This window comes from Schistocerca nitens, chromosome 3 (assembly GCF_023898315.1).
Source record: "Schistocerca nitens isolate TAMUIC-IGC-003100 chromosome 3, iqSchNite1.1, whole genome shotgun sequence".
NCBI lineage: Eukaryota > Metazoa > Arthropoda > Insecta > Orthoptera > Acrididae > Schistocerca > Schistocerca nitens.
This window is the reverse complement of record NC_064616.1, coordinates 70,641,496-70,657,292: the sequence shown is the minus strand read 5'-3', so window position 1 is coordinate 70,657,292 and position 15,797 is coordinate 70,641,496. Positions and strand designations below refer to the sequence as shown.

The 15,797-nt window shown below is 44.2% G+C and overlaps 1 protein-coding gene and 1 pseudogene across 4 annotated transcripts in view; both read left to right on the top strand.

The window, feature by feature from the left end:
- The window catches only part of LOC126248031 (tetratricopeptide repeat protein 39B-like), a 332,375-nt gene that overhangs the window by 181,108 nt on the left and 135,470 nt on the right, over positions 1-15,797 (top strand). The gene's annotated exons all lie outside the window — the stretch shown is intronic.
- Positions 3,427-3,544, top strand: LOC126250386 (5S ribosomal RNA; annotated as a pseudogene).

Below are 15,797 nucleotides of genomic sequence, written 5' to 3'. Positions count from 1 at the left end.
TTCTATTGGGGGCTGAGGCTGATCTTGCTGAAATGTCCAAACGAATCCTATTGTTTGTTTCAAAATGGAGGTTTTAAATCATTGACACAATTCTGTAACTATCTTGGATGCAGATTGCTTGAAGTTTGGTACTGTGTTAAGAATTGTAGAACAAATTTTAATTGGCCAGGTGTGCACTACACACAGTAAGCTACTAAAACTAAGAGGGTATGTGTGATGTGCACACATGGCATTCTAAGGATATCGAAACGCTTCCACAGGCCCAATAAATTGCATACTGATTTCAGAGAGGGGAGAATATTAGCCCCATTAATCACAAGGAGCAGCAGTCTTCATAGCAGACTGAAGAAAGAAAATGTTGATTTTTTATTAGTTATTTGAACTAGTGTTGCTAATCATCTCTCACAGTGCTAGGAATGGAAACCTGACTGAAACCAGAAGTTGAATAGCAGTGAAATTTTAAATGCTCATTATAATTTATTTTGCAAAGGTAAGCTGAACAAACATGGTGGAGACATGTTTAGAGTAGCAAATAATATAATTACACCTAGTGATGTTAGTAACATTAACAAATGCAAAATAATTTGGCTGTAGAGAAGAGTTAGGGTCAATCAAATGTAGTAATTGGGTGCTATTATAGATCCCCAGTGTAGGGAGCCATAGTGGCAAAACATTTCAGGGAAAATTTGGAGTAGATTGCATGTAAACTTCCTAAGCTTATTATAGTATTGGTGAGAAATTTCATCTTACCATGTCAAACTGGGAGTGTCAAGTTATTAGGGTAGGTGGGAGGGACAGGGATTCATGCTATTGTTCTAAATGCCTTATCCGAACAGTTACTCAGAGAATCATGAAATGCTGTAGCTAGTGAGGAGCTGAAAGTGGTAAGGTGCCTGGTTACCAAAAAAATAAATAAATTTTCACAAGAAAAGGCCATTTATTTATCAAAAATGGTACTACAGATATTAATGTATTTCTTAGCACATCTTTATTAGTCCTAAGAAATTTCAACAAATGCAAACAAATGAACAGTAAACTTTTAGAATTTGGAATTGAGCAATTTAACTGAAGCTAGCAAAACGCTTCACCCTGATCTGGTGATTCTATTCCAACTTAGATTAACAAGCACGGTACTAACCAAAACAGGGAGAAAATCATTTCCATTAGAAGAGTTGCATACCAATAAACTATATGAGTGGACATTTAGTTATCAGCTTAGACCAGACAATGAGCCACTATTAAATAAAACTACATAACAAATGAGCAATGATAAAAGACGTGTAAACAAATTTAAGAAGTGATGCCCAGCTAGCTTTAACTAATTGTAATGTATTTAACGCTGTGCTCGAAAGCCGAGCCAGCCTGAGTAATACTCCTCAATTACAGATTGGGCTCAAACCCAATAAACTGGAAAATTTGTAACATAAACAGACAGAAACCCTCAGTGACAAACATAGTTTGCTTTTTAAAATTTGAATAAATGTGTACAAATATAATTTGAACCAGAACGTCCCATGTGGCTTCGGTTAAGACAGGAAAATTGCAATTGCCTCTATATATTGCTGGTACACATTACTGGCACCACTCATACTAATCACGAATTATCCCCAGATCACAAAGGCAAAAGGCTGAAATACACATGAATTAAAACAAAATTCATGAGTGTAACTACTGATAAATGCTTCTTGGCAACAGTGGGTTTAACTGAAGCCTAAAATACACAGTATAAGAACACCACAGCGCTGCAGGTAACTCCTAATAGCTTTTTGCATAGCCTACATAACAAGATTCTCACCAAGTAAGTTCATGTGGCTCAGCCATGCCACCTTGCCTGCAATTTCTGTAGATACCAAATGGCAGATGTAATACGGAGGCTGTCTCCTATCGGAGTAGAGTGTCATGTTTTTCAGGCATGTAAATTGGCAGGCTGACAGTGCAGACTTTCAATTCTGGCAGTTGCTTGCAGCACCAATGTCCCACCATACGGCCAGCTGCTGCCATTGGATGGCCATCCTGCTGTTATTGGTCGGCACTGACTGTGGCTGATCTGATCTGGGATGGCATTAAGTCAATGCAGCAGACTGTGTGTGCCCCTCCCCCAACCCCCTCCTGACAGGACACTAAACCATACATTGCTTAGCTACAGGTAGCGAGGCTAAACTGTACTTTCGATTATATATCGAAAGCACATGTGGCTCGAACTGACTAGTTAGGTTAACATCTTAGATCTTCTTGTTACAAACAGCCCCCAAACTTTTTGACTCTGTTGTCATACAACAGGACATCGGTGATTCTAAAACCATTGTAACAACACTGAATATTTGTGTCAGTAGGAATTTTAAGAAAGGTGTGAAGATATTTCCACATAGTAAATATGACAGGAAACAGATTTCAGATTATCTGAGCAGCCAATATCAAACATTTGTCTATTTGTGCTCAAATCTTCATTCTAAGAGTTAAAAAAAATGCGTTAGACATACAGGTTCTGTGTCAAGTTGGGAAAGATTCACTGTGGTTCAACAGGCAAATATGCCTGGGAAATGAAAAGAGCTCCACTACAAATTTAAACATAACGAAAACATTGTTGGAAATTGAAATCTGAGTGAATTCAAAATTATCTTAAGGAGAAACATGCATTCAACAGATTCAAAAGTAAAATTTTACCTACCAATCTGACAAAAAATCCTGAGACATTGGTCTTCTGTTAAGTCAGTCAGTTAATCAAAGCCATCTATACAGTCACTCAGTGACCATCCTGCCACCAAAACAGCGGATGATAGAGTAAAGCCTTAAATAATATATTAAATATTTCCAAAATTGTTTCTCTGAGTAAGTCACACAATCACATATCGAGATAATTGACCACAGGATAGAAAATCGACTAATATTGCTCAACAGAGAAAAGAAACTGGACCTGATTGAATTTTGGTATGATGTTTAATAGAATATGTGAAAGAACTTGTTCCCCTTCTATTAGCAGTTTGTCATAGGTCACTGGATAATTGTGCCGCTATTGGAAAAAATGTGCAAGTCATTCCCATTTTCAGAAGGGTTCATCGAACAGATGCATACACTTCTAGGCCTATATCGTTAACGTCATTCAGTTGTAGAATTTTGGAACATGTTTTCTACTCTCATATAATGACCTTTCTGCACACTGAAAATCTCCTTTGTAGAAATTAATGTGGATTCCATAAATGATGGATCTTTTGAAACTTGGCTTACTTTGTTTGCCCACAAGACCCAGAAGACTGGAGGATCATTCCAACCTAGATGATCACATTTTTCAAAAGTTTCCCACTCTTCCATTTCAAATTTTGTTCAAATTTACCGTGGGTACAGATATACCATAGAAATTAACTCGTGCAAAATTTGAGCTTGTAATACCCAGTATGTTGGAAAATTTAGCCCTATATTTGAGAACCTGGCAACGGCCTTGCCACAGTGGATACACCGGTTCCCATGAGATCACCGAAGTTAAGCGCTGTCGGGCGTGGTCGGCAGTTGGATGAGTGACCATCCAGGCCACCATGCGCTGTTGCCATTTTTCGGGGTGCACTCAGCCTCGTGATACCAATTGAGGAGCTACTCAACCGAATAATAGCAGCTTTGGTCAAGAATACCATCGTAACGACAGGGAGAGCGGTGTGCTGACCCCACACCCCTCCTATCCGCATCCTCCACTGAGGATGACACGGCGGTCAGATGGTCCCGCTAGGCCACTCCTGGCCTGAAGACAGAGTGCTTTTTATATATATATATATATATATATATATATATATATATATATATATATATATATATATATACTCCTGGAAATGGAAAAAAGAACACATTGACACCGGTGTGTCAGACCCACCATACTTGCTCCGGACACTGCGAGAGGGCTGTACAAGCAATGATCACACGCATGGCACAGCGGACACACCAGGAACCGCGGTGTTGGCCGTCGAATGGCGCTAGCTGCGCAGCATTTGTGCACCGCCGCCGTCAGTGTCAGCTAGTTTGCCGTGGCATACGGAGCTCCATCGCAGTCTTTAACACTGGTAGCATGCCGCGACAGCGTGGACGTGAACCGTATGTGCAGTTGACGGACTTTGAGCGAGGGCGTATAGTGGGCATGCGGGAGGCCGGGTGGACGAACCGCCGAATTGCTCAACACGTGGGGCGTGAGGTCTCCACAGTACATCGATGTTGTCGCCAGTGGTCGGCGGAAGGTGCACGTGCCCGTCGACCTGGGAACGGACCGCAGCGACGCACGGATGCACGCCAAGACCGTAGGATCCTACGCAGTGCCGTAGGGGACCGCACTGCCACTTCCCAGCAAATTAGGGACACTGTTGCTCCTGGGGTATCGGCGAGGACCATTCGCAACAGTCTCCATGAAGCTGGGCTACGGTCCCGCACACCGTTAGGCTGTCTTCCGCTCACGCCCCAACATCGTGCAGCCCGCCTCCAGTGGTGTTGCGACAGGCGTGAATGGAGGGACGAATGGAGACGTGTCGTCTTCAGCGATGAGAGTCGCTTCTGCCTTGGTGCCAATGATGGTCGTATGCGTGTTTGGCGCCGTGCAGGTGAGCGCCACAATCAGGACTGCATACGACCGAGGCACACAGGGCCAACACCCGGCATCATGGTGTGGGGAGCGATCTCCTACACTGGCCGTACACCACTGGTGATCGTCGAGGGGACACTGAATAGTGCACGGTACATCCAAACCGTCATCGAACCCATCGTTCTACCATTCCTAGACTGGCAAGGGAACTTGCTGTTCCAACAGGACAATGCACGTCCGCATGTATCCCGTGCCACCCAACGTGCTCTAGAAGGTGTAAGTCAACTACCCTGGCCAGCAAGATCTCCGGATCTGTCCCCCATTGAGCATGTTTGGGACTGGATGAAGCGTCGTCTCACGCGGTCTGCACATCCAGCACGAACGCTGGTCCAACTGAGGCGCCAGGTGGAAATGGCATGGCAAGCCGTTCCACAGGACTACATCCAGCATCTCTACGATCATCTCCATGGGAGAATAGCAGCCTGAATTGCTGTGAAAGGTGGATATACACTGTACTAGTGCCGACATTGTGCATGCTCTGTTGCCTGTGTCTATGTGCCTGTGGTTCTGTCAGTGTGATCATGTGATGTATCTGACCCCAGGAATGTGTCACTAAAGTTTCCCCTTCCTGGGACAATGAATTCACGGTGTTCTTATTTCAATTTCCAGGAGTGTAGTTATAATAGAGGGAAACATTCCACGTAGGAAAAATATATCTAAAAACAAAGATGATGTGACTTACCAAATGAAAGTGCTGGCAGGTCGACAGACACACAAACAAACACAAACATACACACAAAATTCAAGCTTTCGCAACAAACTGTTGCCTCATCAGGAAAGAGGGAAGGAGAGGGAAAGACGAAAGGATGTGGGTTTTAAGGGAGAGGGTAAGGAGTCATTCCAATCCCGGGAGCGGAAAGACTTACCTTAGGGGGAAAAAAGGACGGGTATACACTCGCGCACACACACACATATCCATCCACACATATACAGACACAAGCAGACATATATATATATAAGGGTGCGGTGAAAGTGGGCAAACTCAATTGTTTGAACCTTTCTTAATACAGGGGAACAGCAACTAGGAACCTCTTATTTTCAGATCCTGTACAATTTTTGTCCCTGAGTCAGAAAAACACAATGTAGTAGTGTGGAAAACACTTTGTGAGCCGGTGTTGTAATGCATCAAAGTACCCCCAAAATGTGTCAAATATAAAACTGTAGAAAGTGAGCCAAGTCCAGGTGCAAATATTGCAGAAGTGTCACTTCAGACATTCTCCTTTGAAGCACTAATGGAAAGAGCACACTTTCCTCTGCTAGAAACATTTTTCTGTATCTCAGAGTCGATTCAGCGAAATGGAAGATAATTAAGATTGAAAACTAAAATCACTCGCAGTGTGCTACCATTGCAAGATGGTACAGCTTGTTAAATGCACAGTGCCAGGTCAAGCAACAGTGCTGATTGGCAAATTATACAATTTTCATCGAAAGATGTCCCTCTATGAAGCCACTGGACAATAGTTTAATCTGATACTGTGAAATTCATATATGATCCCTGTATATATTGTCCAGGAAAGGAGGATTTTATCTTAATTAGAAGTCCTAATGGAACAAAAACAGAAATTCCTATTGCTTGTACATTTGAAATAGTTGTTTATTCAATATTGAAAAGACAACACAGAGCAAGAAATTGGGTATTCTAAATTTTATGAGTTGCAACCAAAATGGTGCATTACCATTGGAGCACCTGGAACACATTCAGTATGATCAAAATATCCACGGGTGTACTGCCGGTCTACAGTGTCCAACGGGCACAATATTTCGGCAATCATACATGTCGCCATCATCAGGTGAACTGACGGACTGAGCTCCTGTGAACGTGCCGGCATGGAGATCCGTATACTATGGCTGCTCAGGGGGAACTGGGTTCGGTCGCGGCGGTGGCCGATTTAAATACCCTCCGCCCGCATTGCGCTCACTCCGCCGTCTGCGCCCGCGCCATGGTCGCGCGGTGGAACAGATTGCGACGGCGTCTGAGATGACGTCGGTGTGATGGCTCTGTCCGCCGTGGTTTTCACAACTATATATTTGCTCGATTTACTCTTGATTAACCCAATCGCTGGTTCCCAAGCCTTGCTAAGATTGTAGCCACAGTCACGGTTAAACCGTCTGTCCGCCGTGGTCGTCACAACTATACATTTGCTCGATTTACTCTTGATTAACCCAATCGCTGGTTCCCAAGCCTTGCTAAGATTATAGCCACCATACTGAAGAAAAATTTAATCCCATGAAGCAGTAGTTTTAAACAGCACCAGCTTGGGAACCAACATGAAGAGACCCACATATCAGCTTGGAAACCATGGCAAAAAACCTGACTGAGACTTTGGAACCTTGATGAAGAAATCAACAAACACTGCCATCTACATGTAACAGAATAAGCAATGTTTGATAACAACATAATACCCCTCTTGCCTTTGCGACCATACATGGTCACTACCAGTATAGGTGCAGAAACTTACTCAACTAGTGGTTTTGAACTGGTTGAGTTATCAAATTTCCATGGTTTTCTTTGCTAGTTGTAACACCAGCATTAATCTACCAGATGCCATTCTTGCGTGTCTTTAAGTTATGGGTTCAGAAACCTGTACCGTATTGCAATCTTAACATATTACACATGACTTTTCTTGAAGTTCAACCTCATATGTGGCGCCTTTGCTGAGCTGACTGTAAGATCCAACAGGATGCTTCCAGTGCAGAAAATTGTGCTCTTTCCAGTGGCACTGGAAAGGGAAATTTCTGAAAGGACTCTTTTGCAACATTTAAATATGGACTTGCCTCATTGTAATTTAAAATTCAGTGCTGTGTTTGTGATTGAGTATAATCGAAAATAATTGGCTAAGCAGGAAGATATGCTAATAGAATAATGTGCCAAGTTCTAGTTCCTTTCCATTTTTTCTTCCTGATATATCTGATCCCAAAAAGGGTCAAAAAATCTGTGCCTTTTTCTTTGCAGTTTTTTTCAGCCACTTTCATGCATAATACTGGCTCACAAAATGCTTAACATTCTGTCACACTTTATTTCTCTGATTCACAGCTAAAAGTTATGAAAGACCTAAAAATAAGCGTTTGCTGCTTGCTTTTGTCTTGTAATACAAGAGCTTCAAACATTGGGTTTTGTTTATTTTCATGCACATTCCTTGAAAAGCCATCCTAAAAGATGACCACTGTTTCTCATACACTTAAGCTCATGATTTAAAAATTTTCGCAGGTTCATTTCTGGGACAGGTCTACACCCACAGCAATCTTCTGGAAAATTGAAGCCCAATGAGCAAGAGGCCCATGATCACTTTGGGATGGAATAACCCAGTAGATAATGGCGAATAGATTGATATTGTGTCTATGGACTTCCAGAAGGTGTTCTGTACAGTTCAGCACTGTCAGCTAATGGACAAAAATGAGCATATAAAATATCAGACCAGATTTGTGATTAGACGGAGAAGTTCTATTTGTTAAGAACACAGCATGTAATTCTTAATGGAGAGAAAACCTCAGGTGTAAAAGGAGCTTCAGGTGCATCTGAAGAGAGAGATCCTGGACCTCGATGGGGCAGCTGAAAATGTGTGCCCCGACTGGGACTCGAACCCGGGATCTCCTGCTTACATGGCAGACACTCTGTCCATCTGAGCCACTGAGGACACAGATGAATAGCGCGACTGCAGGGACTTACCTCTTGCACGCTTCCCGTGAGACCCACACTCCCAACTGTCCACAATTTACATACGTAATGTACCTAATAGATATTTGCCCATCCACTCATTACTCGCGCACACTAGGGTGACGATTCCTGTAAGAGTTTGAGTAACCTGTGTGCATTCGCACAGATGAAGGTCAATGGCCGGGTAGCCATTTAACTATATATGAAGATAGTAACTGTTCTCGATCGAACAGATACCATTGATGACCGTGCAGCTTCTCTAGAATAAATGATAATTAATGAAACCCTCAGCTGCTGACAGGTGTTGTTGATATACCTTGATGGTGACAGCTGAAAATGTGTGCCCCGAACGGGACTCGTACCCAGGATCTCGTGCTTACATGGCAGACACACTGTCCATCTGAGCCACCAAGGACACTGATGAATAGCATGACTGCAGGGACTTATCCCTTGCATGCTTCCTGTGGTGGTGGTGGTGGTGGTGGTGGTGGTGGTGTGTGGGGGAGATTTAGGCAAGGTAGGTAATTTAAAAAGGAAAACCAATAGGTTAAATTTAGATGTAGTGGCAATTAGTGAAGTACGATAGTAGGAAAAACAAAACTACTGATCAGGTGAAAACAGGATTATAAATACAAAATCAAATAGGGATAATGCAGGAGTAGGTTTAATAATGAATGAGAAAATATGAATGCCAGTAGGCTGATATGAATACCATAATGAACACTTCATCATAGCCAAGACAGACGCGAAGTCAATGCCCATCACAGCTTTAAAAGTTGATATGCCAACTAGCTCCATAGATCATGATGTGATTGGAAGAGTGTAGGTAAGATAAGAGAAATTATTCTAATAGTTAAGGCAGAGGAAAATGTCATTGTGATTGTGGACTGGAATTCAATAGGAGGAAAAGGAAGAGAAGGGAAAATAGGAGAAAATGGACAGACGGAAAGGAATGAAGAGGAGGTACTTACATGGTAGAATTTTGTAGTGATTGTAATTTAATCCCTAATATTAGTTTTGTGAACCAGGTAAGAAGATTCCTGTATACATGGAAGAGACCTGGAGACGTCGGAAGATTTCCAATATAATGATTATAATAAGACAATGATTTTGAAACCAGATTTTGAACTTTAAGTGGCAGATGTGGACTCTGGCCATAATTTATTGTTTATGAATTGCAGATTAAAACTTGAGATATGGCAGAAAGGTAGGAAATGTAGAAGATGCACTCTCGGTAAGCATTAGGCAACAGTTGACTTAAACAGCAGAAAGGGATGCAATACAGGACAAGCGGGTAGCTTTAAGAGGTGAAATAGTAAAGGCAGCAGAGGATCAAATGTGTGAAAGGCAAGACCAAGTACAAATCTTTGAATAACACAGGAGATACTGAATTGAATTGACAAAAGGAGAAAATAAACAAAACTGTAGCTAATGAAGCAGGCAAAATGTCTAAAAAATGAGATTGACAGAAAATGCAAAAGGGAAACTAACTTCATGGTGGTGTTATAGAAGGGGAAGAGGAAGTAAATGAAGATGGAAGTAAATGATGTGAGATGGGAGACAGGATACTGTGAGAAGAATTTGACAGAGAACTTAAAGACACAAGTCAAAACGAGGCCCCTGGAGAAGACGGTATTCCCTCAAAATTACTGAGATCTTCAGGGGCAAGCTGCCCATGACAAAACTGTTCCACCTAGTGCACAAGATATGAGACAGGCAAAATACCCCCAGTCTTCAAGAAGACTGTAATAATTTCATTTCCAAAGAGGCCATGTGCTGACAGGTCTGAATATTACTGAACTGTCAGTTCAAAAATCCGTGGTTGCAAAAGACTGACACAAAACACTACAGAAGAATTGCAAAACTGGTAGAAACCAAACTCATGGAAGAGAAATATGTGTTCTGGAGAAATGTAGGCAATATTGACCCTATGACTTATCTTAGAAGATGGACTGAAGAAACACAATCTCTTACATACACAGCATTTTTTGATTTAAAGAGGTCTGGACAGTGTTGACTGGAATACTTCCACCGGCCGGTGTGGCCGTGCGGTTCTAGGCGCTTCAGTCTGGAACCGTGTGACCACTACGGTCGCAGGTTCGAATCCTGCCTCGGGCATGGAAGTGTGTGATGTCCTTAAGTTAGTTAGGTTTAAGAAGTAGTTCTAAGTTCTAGGCGACTGATGACCTTAGAAGTTAAGTCGCATAGTGCTCAGAGCCATTTGAAATACTTCCTCTGAAATTCTGAAGCTAGCATGCATTAAACACCAGGAGCAAAAGGTCATTTACAACTTGTACAGAAACCAGATTGCAATTATAAGAATCAGAGGATGTGAAAGGGAAGCAGTGGCCGAGAAGGGAGTGTGGTAGGGTTGTAGCTTCTTTCAGATGTTATTCAGCCTGTTCATAGAACACGTAGAAATCAAGGAGAAATTTGTACAAGGAATTAAAATTCAGGGAGAAGAAAAACTGTAATTAATGTAGTAAGGAAAGTTGTGACACAATGTAAATTGTTTAACCACTCACCATATCGTAGCCCCCCCCCCCCCCCCCCCGCACACACATACATACATACATACATACACACACACACACACACACACACACACACACACACACACACACACACACACTCTTTCTCTGTCTTTGGCCACAGTGTGGCAGTGACCACTGCAACCTTCCCAAATTGCTGATTGGTCCCTCTATCATGGTTCGGGAGGTGTGACCTGAGGTGTGAACAATCACCTAAGGTGGGCGCGTGCCCCAGTTGTAAGGAGTGTGACATTGCAGGCACTGGCAATCATGCAGGATTTTCCCACAATCAATGTCTGTAAAATGAAAACATAATGAGGCTAATGATTCAAAGACCCTGGTCAGTCTTTCACCACAGTAAATCCATTTATTATTCTGAAATGTGTTGATGCGATTGCTGGCCCTGTTAAATCCTGGTCTCGTTTACAGAATGGCACTTTGCTTTTGGAGACTACTTCTGATTCTCAAGCACAACTGCGTGCCACCTCGCTTCTCTGCAGCTACCCTGTTCGTGTTGTGGCCCATAGAACTTTGAATACTTCCCGTGGTGTCATTCACACTAGGCTGCTCGACGGTCTAACTGAGGCCAAAATCCAATCTTACCTCTCTGATCAGGGTGGCATTGCTGTCCATCGTGTAATGCAAAAGGTAGATTCCTCATTAGTGTCCACTCTTTTTCTGACCTTTGATAGAGTGGTGCTTCCGTCCAAGATCAAAGCAGGCTATGAAATTATCACAGTCTGGCTGTACATTCCAAACCTGATGTGCTGCTACCAGTGTTATCATTTCAACCACACTAGAACATCTTGTCATCATTAAGCCAAATGTGTCACCTGTGGTAGGGACGCGCACAAGGGCAATTGTCCAACACCTCCTCCCCACTGTATCAGCTGCAATGGCAGCCATGCTGCCTGCTCTCAGGATTGTCCCATGTATCTTGATGAGCAGGCTGTCCAAGAGATCCAGGTAAAGGAAAAAGTACCTTACCAGTCACTCACAAGTTATTAGCTAGCCTCAAACCCTGTGTTCTCCTGTGTTCCCTCGCTCTATGAAGGACATGGCCATGCAGATGTGTGACCTCCAGTTTAGCTCTGAGGTTGTGAAGTCACCTAGTGCCAAGTTAGCATCTCCATCTCCCTGTCCAGCTGTGCAACAAGCCATCAAACTCTCGCCTCAGGGGTGAAGCCACCATCTACGCAACCTGTTGGCCGGGAAGGACAGAAGGAATACTCCCGTGAACACTTCTTGCATCCCTCCAGCCAGCCAACATTCGAGTGTTTCTCTAACCAGAAAGGCTTGAAGAAGTCCCCCCAAGGGAAATGGTCTTCTCCTTCGTGACTCAAAGATCCTCATCGACGGTGTTGCCACATGATACATTAGCCTGGCCGGCCTCAGTGTCGCCGTGCGCACTACCAACCGTTTTTCCACATTGGACCCCACAGACTGACCGCACAAGCAAGCCGATGTTTCTGTGGACCCCATGGACCAAGATCCTCCTGCTTCTGTGCCCTGTAGTAGCGACTCTTCTCAGGCTGTCACTCAGCAGCCGCCGAGGTGATACCCCAACATCTCTTCCTCATCGTGACTCTCCTCCAATGGAAAGTTCGCAGCCTTCGGTCCCACAATGAGGATTTATGGCTGCTTTTAGCATTGCAGTGTCCCCTTGTACTCTGCCTTCAGGAAACGAAATTGTGCCCTCGACTGCTTTGACTCATTTCTTACCGATTCATTTTGACCTTCCTCCTGACGTCAGAATTTCCATCTCATGAGAGCATCGTACTGCTCATACGGGATGACATTCATAGTCAACCCATCTCCCTGACCACCCCCCTTAAGCTGTTGCAGTTCACCTTTTCCTTCCCCACCTGATTTTTTTCCCTCTGTACCATTTATGTCCCTCCATCATTCAGTGTCACCAGGGCAGACTTCCTTCAGCTAATTGTGCAGCTACCTCCCCCATTTCTGCTACTCAGTGACTTCAATGTGCATCATCCCCGTTCGGGTTCTCCCAGGACTTGTCAGAGAGGTGGCCTCTTGGCTGACCTTCTTAACCAACTTAACCTCTTCTGCCTTAACACTGGTGCACCCACTTTTCTTTCCAACTCCGCACACACCTGTTCCCATTTGGACCTATCCTTTTGCACTGCACAACTGCCCATTGTCTTGAGTGGTCCAGTCTTTCTGACACCTGCTCGAGCGACCATTACCCAAGTGCTATCCATTTGCTGACTCCTACCCCATTTGTGTTCATCCCCAAATGGCAGCTTACTAAGGCCGACTGGCAGCTTTCCTCCTTCCTGGCGACCTTCAAAGAACAAGATTTCCCCAGTTGTGATGAACAGGTGGAATATCTCACAAACGTTATCCTTACTGCTGCATAATATTCCATTCCTCACACTTACTCTTTACCACATTGTGTCCCAGTCCCTTGGTGGACTGAGGCATGCTGCAACACAATTTGCACAGGGATACGTGCTCTCCACGTTTTTAACTGTCATTCTACAATGGCAAACTGCATTTGTTATAAACAGATGCATGCAAAGTGTCATTGCATTCTTCAGGATAGCAAAATAGCCACCTGGATTTCATTCACTAGTTCTTTTAACAGTTCCACACCTTCCTCTGTTGTGTGGACCAACTTCAGACAGCTCTCTGGGATCAAGATCCATTTGCCAATTTCCAGCCTGACAGTAACAGACGATGTTATCGTGAACCCTATTGCTATCTCCAACACCTCGGGCCGCCACTTTTCGGACATTTTGAGCTCTTCCCACTATCAGCCTGCTTTCCTCCATCAGAAACGAGTGAAGGAGGCTCAGGCAATACCCTTCTCTTCTCCAAATCGTGAGTGCTACATTGCCGCCTTTACTATGAAGGAGCTAGATTATGGTCTCAGTTCATCCTGATCCTCTGCTCCAGGGCCAGACGCCATCCACATTCAGATGTTGCAGCACCTTTCTCTTGCGGGTGAGCACTTTCTGCTTAATATGTACAACCACATCTGGGCAGAGGGCACATTTCTTGACGTTGGCATGAAGTCACCGTCATACCCATACCTAAGCCCGGTGAGGATAGAAACCTTCCTTCTAGCTATTGCCCCATCTCTCTTACTGGTTGCGTTTTCAAGGTGATGGAACGTATGATTAATGCACGGCTGGTATGGTGGCTCAAATCTCACAATTTACTGACGAGTGCACGGTGTGGATTTCAAACGTAGCGTTCTGCAGTTTACCATCTCGTTACTTTGTCCACTCATATCATGAATGGTTTCTGCAGAAATCCCAGACAGTGGCCGCGTTTTCAGATTTGGAGAAGGCCCACGACACCTGCTGGAGAGCGGGCATCCTCCGTACTCTTTACACGTGGGGCTTCCGTGGCCACCTGCTCGGTTTCTTTCAGGAATTTTTAAAAGACCAAGTTTTCAAGGTGCATGTGGGTTCTGCCGTGTTGGACACCTTTACTCAGGAAAACGGTGTGCCTCAGGGTTCCGTCCCGAGCGTCGTCCTCTTTGCTATTGCAATTAAACATATAATGGCCTGTCTCTCACCAGGCATCTCCAGCTCCCTTTTTGTTGACGATTTTGCCATCTATTGCATTTCACCATGGACCTGTTTCAATGAGCGACGTCTTCAGCGATGTCTCGCTCGTTTATACTCATCGAACATCGACAGTGGCTTTCGTTTTTCCACTGACAATACACCTTTACATCTTGGGCATGTTGCTCTTCTATTTGTTTAAACTACAAAATTCCTGGGGCTCATGCTCAATAGGAAATGCTCTTGGTCCCTCATGTGTCTTACCTGGCAGTCCACTCTATGCGGTCCCTCAATGTACTACATGTTCTCAGTGGTACTTCCTGGGGTGCAGATCTAACCACCCTGTTCCATTTGTACCGGTCCTTTGTGAGTTTGAATCTAGACTGTGGGTGCTTTGTTTATGCATCTGCATGTTCATCCCTCTTATGCCATCTCAACACTATCCACCATTGTGGCATCCATTTAGCCACTGGCACCTTTTACACTGGCCTGGTTGAGAGTCTGTGTGCTGAAGCTGCTGAACTACCACTGTCCTACTGCCGTGACTTTCTCCTCAGCATGTATGCATGTCATTTGCCTGCCATGTGTGGCCACCAATCCTATGCCTCCTTCTTCGAAGCATCACCAGTATGGGACGTGTCCTTCTTCTCTGTTACCTCCTGGAGTCCACTTTCACCACTTGCTACGGTGGTTTAACTTCACACTACCTGCAACTTTCCTAGTGGCTGTGAACCCTTCACTGCCTCGACTTCATGAAGCGGCCCATGTTAACCTTGGCCTTCATTTGCTTCCTAAGGACACTAATCCAGCCTCACTCTTTCGCCTTTAGTTTCACGACCTTTGCGATAGTACCTCTGTATACACTGATGGCTCTCGGACTGACTTTGGGGTCAGGTGTGCTTTCATCATTGGCAGCCAAGTCTTTCAATGTTAGCTTCCAGCACACTGCTCAGTATTTAAAGCTGAGATCTTCGCTCTGTATCAGGTCACGTAATATATCCAGCGACACAGCCTTTTCAAATGTGTCCTCTGCTCAGACTCACTCAGTGACTTCAAAGTCTCTGTGCACTGTACTCTGCCCATCCTTGAGTGCAGTGGGTCCAGGAAAACTCACTTGCTCACTCTTGGTGGAGCCGGTGTGATGTGGGTTTGTGGTCATATCGGTCTGCCAGGAAACGATGCTGCTGACGCTGCTTCAAAGGCTGCAGTTCTCGTACCTCAGCCCACTTGTTCCTATATTCCTACCAATGATCTCTGTGTTGCCGTCTGTCGGGAAGTGGAGTCCCTTTGGCATCACCAATGGTCCTCCCTTCACGGGAATAAACTCTGGCTTATTAAGCCTCTCTCAGAGGCTCGGATAACCACCTCTCGGCCCTCCCACTAGGAGGAGGTCATTTTAACTAGGCTGTATATTGGGCACTGCCTTTTTAGCCATTGTCATTTGATAAGTGGCGCAACCC